At 43.6% G+C, this 7053-nt stretch overlaps 1 long non-coding RNA gene across 1 annotated transcript; it reads left to right on the plus strand.

Annotated features, from left to right (window-relative positions):
• Positions 1-914: 914 nt before the first annotated feature.
• Positions 915-6758, plus strand: LOC144586629 (uncharacterized). The gene is made up of 2 exons (XR_013541552.1): positions 915-1427; positions 5264-6758. It is a non-coding gene; the product is annotated as an uncharacterized LOC144586629 (long non-coding RNA).
• Positions 6759-7053: the final 295 nt, after the last annotated feature.

Here is a 7053-nt window from a genome sequence, read left to right on the forward strand (position 1 = left end):
AGCTTTCCTCAGACGCTGTTCTACAAGTCCAGAAAGCTTGATGAACATTGGATAATGGACCCCTTAGTTATATAGTCACAAGGAAGACACATTTCCAGGAAAGCTCCCCCAGGTACCTAAAGAATCTGGAATCACATGAAAGCTTTCTATGTCTTTCCCCAACATGCCTGCCAAGGTTGGTGAAGATTGGATATTGTACATTCATGTTATTCACCCACAAATTGGATCCCCCCAGGATAGTTTACCACACGGCCCATGGCATTGAGGGAGTTATATTTGGTCCCAGTAGAAGGAGAGATCTTTGGCACTGAGGTAGCTTGGTTTGTCTCTGGCAGGCACACAGATGCATGAGGCCATTTGTCTTCAGCAACATCACATTTGCCAGAGTTTGCCCCTAGGAGGCAATGAGGTATTTGACAGCAAAGTAGGCTTTTAGGCCCCATCGGGCACTGAGGTAGTTGGCAGCAAAGCAGGCTTTTTTGCCTCATTGGGTACTGAGGCACATAACAGCAAAGTAGACTGTTGCCCCATCTGGTACTGAGGTAGTTGGCAGCAAAGTAGGCAGGAAAGCATATCTTAATAGGCATTAGGCACTGAGGCAATTGGCATCAAAGTAGACTTTGCCCATTGGGGATGTAGTGGCAGAAATCTTCAACACTGATGAGCAAGAGGGTGGCGTTTACTGGGCGAAAAAGCCGGCGGGCGCTTGGGAAGGAGCCGGGGGAGCCCTCCCCCACGCTCCTTCCCAAGCGCCCGCTGCTCAGCTGGGCGAAAATGCCGGCTAGGGCTTTGCGAGGACTGCGGGGGAGCCCTCCCCCGCGATCCTCCCAAAGGCCCCATTTTCGCACAGCTGATCAGCGGTTCCAAAATGGCCGCTTATCGAGGCGGCGAAAATGGCGGCCCTATGGAGGATTCCCGCTTAGCAGTGAGTTTACCCCCCATAGGAACACATTAAATGGATTAATGTCGCTATGCGGGGGCACCACTGTATTTGTCTATACTATTTGTCTATACTTTTGCCTATACTTTGTGTCTTTTGTTTGTTTGTTTTCAGGTCCTGTCTGAGCTTTTTGTGAAGCCACACCAGCCTTTTTTGCTTGTATCAGTGTTCATTAACTACTACTGCCATAGTTAAGCAATGGCTGAGATTCAAGAAAGGGTTATGTACATGTAACAGATGATCATGAGCAGCTAGCAATTTCCTTTATAATTTTGGAGCCAGAATTGCAACTAGTCAAGAGACTTCCTTCTCTTTGATCTTGAAAGACAAACTGAAAGCAATGTGGTGAGAAAGCAATGCAAAGTTATGGCTGTACTTGTGTTTCATGCCTGCCTATGTCTCTCTTATCTTTGGATTCTGGCCACTAAGAAAAAAAAGAAAGGAAGGAAGAAATGAAAAGGAATACCAAAAGTGTTTTTTTAAAAAGGTATATAGAAATTTATGCTTTGAGGAGCAATTTTGTGATATGAAGAGTTCTAAAAAGCAAGTTGATTTCACACTTCTTAATGTTCTTTGCCTCTCATAGGCATCCTGTGCCTTGCATTGATCTAAATGTGCCTGCTGATATCTTTACAAAGGCACAAATCCAAGTGGTATATGTTCATTTGGCTGCAAGCCCATGCTTAGAAACCAAGCTCAGAAAATTAAAAAGGGGAGGAAAACCAAACAGACATAAAAACAGCCCTGATTGAAACGTAACTTAAAACAATTAAAATGAATAATAAACTCTGGTCTACCACCCCTTGTTATCAATTGGGGAATAATTATACAGATGATAAATTAATCACTTTATAGCCTGCAATTTGCACCAATAGGTGGCACCAGTTATTTTTATGGTTTACTCTTGCACTGGGCATTTCATCTTTTCAGTCCAAGGCATAAAATCTGTTGAAGGTGATTATATTTATTGTTAAAAAAAATTAATGAGATGCCATCCCTACCAACTCTCTACAAATTAAAATGCATTTAACAACCCGTTGGGACTACAAAACCATGTCAAACAATTGTGTATATATGTATAATTCTGTGTCTGTGACAGAGAGGGAGGGAGGGAGGGAGAATTAAAAGTGAGGAATAGTAATGGGAAAGTGTTACTCCAAACACTATCCTGTGTCACTGGATTATTCCCATATTTTTTCACCTGGAAATCTGCCCTGGCTCTGTTGGAAAGGAAAGAAAAAAGGCGCATCATCCAGAGCAAAATGTGACAACAGAACTCCAATTTGTTACTATATACGAGGGGGTGCTGATAACTATTCAGCCTTTCCCAGAAAAAATTGAGCTAGGAAGCTGTAACTGCCACACTATTCTACATATTCCCCCAGGAATTCAATGCACTTGCAACATCTGTCCTGCAGCTTCCTAAGTCCCTACAAATAAAATTCTTCTGACTGCTGGTGTAACCACTCATTTGCAATATTAGTTGCTTCCAGAACACTCCCAAATAATTGTCCCTTTAGATTTTTTTTTTTTTTTTGAGTTTGGGTCAGAAGAAGCCAGGTCGGGAGAATAGGTGGATGGGACATCGCTTGAAAGCCTAAGGATGTCAGTTTTGCCATTGTTTCACCTGCAGTGTGTGATGAGGCGATGTCATGCAACAGGAGAACTTTCCTCAACATTTCTCCTTGATGTTTTGCCTCAACTTCATCAATAAAGCACAGTAATATTTTGCATTGATAGTTGAACCCTGTTGGAGGTAGTCCACCAGTAGAACTCCCCTCTTATCCCAAAAAAACTGTTGTCATTTGCTTCTGCCCTGACCTTTGCACTCAGAACTTCTTTGGCCTGGGGGAACCACTATGCCTCCATTCCTTAAACTGTTCTTTTGTCTCAGTATCATAACAGTAGCTCCATGTCTCATCACCAGCTACCAGTTTGCCCAGGAAATCTGACTCATTTCTTGCAAAATGTTCCAAAACAGCCACTGATGACTGCACACGTTTCCTCTTTTGTTCGGTTGTCAAAAGTTTGGGGATCCACTTTGCTGCCAGCTTTCTCATTTCCAAGTCATTGTGGATAATGGCAGCAACTCTCTCGCATGATATTCTCAGGTATAGAGCAATACTTTTGGCTGATATTCGGCGGTCCTTCGTGATCATGTCATGGATGGCTTTCACATTTGCAGGCACAGAGAAAGAAACAGGCCTTCCACTGGGTTTTTCTATTTCAACATCGAAATGGCCAGCTTTAAAACTGACAACCTAACGTTTAACTGTTGCATATGAAGGGCCACTGTCACCCATAGTTTGTGACATTTCATCATGGATCTGCTTTGCACCTTTCCCTTGGAGAAACAGGGGCTTGATTATGGTCCTATGCTCTTCCACAATGAACTTTTCTGGAGATGCTGCCATGTTCACTTTGTACCTCAACATGAAAGATAAGTCAAAATCATAGGCAGTTGACTTTTGCACGTTTAGTTTAGTTTATTTGATTTATACCCTGCCTATTTGGCCCAATGGACCACTCTAGGAGGCACCATTGAATACAGACAAATTGGCCAATACACCCTGCAATTTATAGCTTCCTAGCTCAATTTATTTCTGGGAAAGGCTCAATACTTATCAGTATTGAGCCTTTCCCTCTCGTACCTGAGTACAGAATTCATTAGAAGCCTATACAGATGTTTTTCTAAAACATTGCTCCAAAATATGTTGACTATAAAGATATTATGAATGGCTAGGACTCAATTTATATAAATTAATTTGATCTTATTTAAACTTTGGTGCTCAAAGTAGGCTCTTACCAACTGTGAAGTTGTTTCACCCACACTCATTCCACTGACATGATGCGTTTTCTGCCCAAGCTTATCTGTTGCATCTGTTCCCCTACAGTGGGAAGAAAAATATCACCCATCATGAGTCTGGCCCACTGTCCTTCCTCATCATGTCTCCCTCCTACAGCAGGACAATCAGCAAATAGAATGTGTAATGGGGGTTCTGGAAGCTGCAGCTGCATCTGTGCATGCTGGGGTGGGCAGGTGGCAGGAGAAGCATTACAAACAGAATTGGCAGCATTTCTGGAGACCAGTTCCATACTGAGTTGTTTCTTTTTCTTGAATGCTTGAGTGACACTTTCATTGCATTCTTGAATGCTGCTTCCAGAGGCAAGAGGCTGGCTCTGAACAAAGCCTCTTTCTTTCTTGAATGCCGAACTCCAAGAGAGGGCATAGGTGATATAGACATTTGCCCCATGGACCACTGGCTCTGAAGATCTTCTTGTAACCAGGCATTTGAGGGGAAAAGCTAGCTGTGGGTAGAACTGGCCTCTGGTCTTTCTAAGTATCACTGGTTCAGGCCCCTCCCTGCACATGTGGAAAGAATGAGGAGGAAGAGGAGGAAAAGGAGGAGTAGGAGGAGGAGAGACATAGCCCAGAGCAGCAGCGGTCTCTGGATCATAGGCCTTCCTGGGATGGGGGTGGCTGTGGAAGAAGAGCAGCAGATTCACTGCCCCCAGTGTCCTGCCAATTAAGGCAACTGCTTCCTTGAGTCTAATGATATGGCTAGCTCTGTTTATGTAAATCCACAGATGGAAAATGTCATCAAATAATATCCTGAGGCATGCAGGTTCGTTTCCCAATTTTCAGTACACCAGAACAGTTTATTGAGAATATATGTTCATGTGCAGAGTCCAGCATATGGATTATGCCAAGCTTGTAAATCCACACTGGACCACGTCTCTCAGGGTAGACAGTAGTGTCAGGCAGCTGGTGGCAGGTGGCAGCAGCAAGGTACTAGAAGACAGAGTTTTGAATGGCAGGATCTGCCCTGCAACCTCCCGCCCCAACCTAGCCTGCCCCCTTAGTTGTGGTGATGGGTGCTGTTCCATCTCCAATACTGAGGAAACAAACAGTTTTCAGTCCAGTTGACTTTGGTACACAGATTGGGAAAACCTGCCATCCGATGTTCTCTTCAGGTAACAAAATGTCTGGGGTTGTCACCATGGTGATATCCAATCAATTTGTGGTTATTGTGAAAAAACAGATTGAGTTGCTAGGCACGTGGTTAGACATGCATATAATGGTCCCTATATGTGATTTCACCCCATGAAAGAATCTTCTACTCCTTATGCCTTTCCTTTGCAGTTGAACCCATGCTATCTCAAAAACTGTGTCATATAAGGAGAAAGTAGTAGGAAACAAAATGCATGCCATTGATACTGGTCATGGAACAATCTGGTAGCTCAAGATTTGAGATGGGGAAATGTGTGGTTCTTCAGCCATTATGAGATTGCAACTTTTCTTATACTTCACCCTTGATTTAGGGGGCCAATGGGAGCTGCAACCCAACAATGCCTGGGGGACCCCATGTCCCACAGTTTCCACCAGAGGGCCTAATCTTCACCGAAGAATGAAAAACACAGCCCCACGGAGCCGAGATGCATGAGATGCAGAAATCACGTGCTGCATGAAGAAATCAATCAGGCACAGCAGGTTCCAGAGCAAATTGACAGTTCAGTTGCTGGAGCGCAGGCAGAGGCAGGTGCTGGCTGTCCTGTGACTCCAGCTCCCAGCAAAATCCACAGCGTATAAATTATTAAAGAGTCTTCGGAACATTACACAGTTCATGTAGTTAATGATTATAGTTCAGCGTCTAGGTCAGATATAATTAGACATTACATTAAAATATCTTCACACAGCCATTTATTCTGATTTAATTACTTAAAATTATAGGGTAATGAGCAGCACTTTGGGAGGGGGGGAACGGAATCTTTTAATGGGCTCATTTGAGGTGAATGTGAGATAAATTAATCATTTAACCAAACAGAGTAAAAGACAAGTCCGTTTTTTAATGATGTTGTTGCAATGTCAGAAAAAAGGGTTACCTTCACAACAAAGGGGTGGGTGGGTGGAGATGTAAGCCAGTACAAAAGTCAGATCTTAGTACCTGCTCATGCTCTCCATCTCAAGCACCTGCTCATGTGCTACATCTTAAACTGACTGAGCTGAACGCAGGTTGCACATTTTATATCCCTGACAGGTGGCTGCTGCTTCCCAGCCAACTCAGTAGAAATGTGTCAAAAGGATTCAGATCTGGGCAGGGTATGTAGCTCAGTGGAAGAACACAGGCTTTGCAAGTTCGGTCCCCAGCATCTCGAGATAAGGCTTGCTTGAATTCTGTGGTAAGACGGGTCCAGATGCAGCTCTGCTCCAACTCAGTAGAATGTAGCTGCCTCTTTTTGTGCTTTTTATTTACTTATTCATTAACGTGTATTTTGTGCTGACTATATACTACCTCCATAGAGCTTAGAACACTGTCTGGGCTTTTTGCAGTTTAATTGTGCAGGCTATATATTGACCGCCCCTCCAGCAAACTGGGTACTCGTTTTATTGACTTCAGAAGGATAGAAGTCTGAGTCAACCTTGAGGGGGATACTTGAGCCTATCAGGATAGAGCTTGGGTCGTGAGTAGAGTCTTGACTACAGTACTGCAATTTAACCACTGTACCATGAGGCTCCTCTGAATGGAAGCACCTGGTTTTTTTCATGGATTGGAGTAGCATTTTGTCTTACAAGTAACTTTGCCTGAAAGCAAAGTTATGCAGTGGAGTTGGAAATAATTGTGTCCAGCCTGTCTGAATGGAGTGATGGCTGCTGGCACCCCCTAGGTGTTTCCCCTGCAGTGGTGCACCTCTATAATCCCATAAGGCATTATGGGACTCTGTCTTTTCCCTGCCTAGGAGGAATGGCTGCCCCACAACGATGGAGAAGGGCTAACTATATTGTTTTCTCCCCCAGACTTGCCCTTTCCCATGGACTAGAAACCAGAACCTTCCTAAAGGAAGGCTTCCATGGGATGACCAAAATGGTACTGCTGACTTCAAATACAGAGAGACATTTACATTAATTAATACATTTTAAAAATTAACGACTCTTGGGTGCCATTCTTACAATTCCCTTAGCATGCATGCCAAAGCCCAGATATCCAGGTTTTGTAGTCTTGACAGACAAGACATGCATTTTCAATCATTATAATAGGTTTAAACATTGTATATCCCTGTCTTTCGTTCCTATCAAGGGCCCTGAAGTAGTCATACTTCCTTATGTGCAGCCA

This window comes from Pogona vitticeps, chromosome 2 (genome assembly GCF_051106095.1).
Source record: "Pogona vitticeps strain Pit_001003342236 chromosome 2, PviZW2.1, whole genome shotgun sequence".
Lineage (NCBI taxonomy): Eukaryota > Metazoa > Chordata > Lepidosauria > Squamata > Agamidae > Pogona > Pogona vitticeps.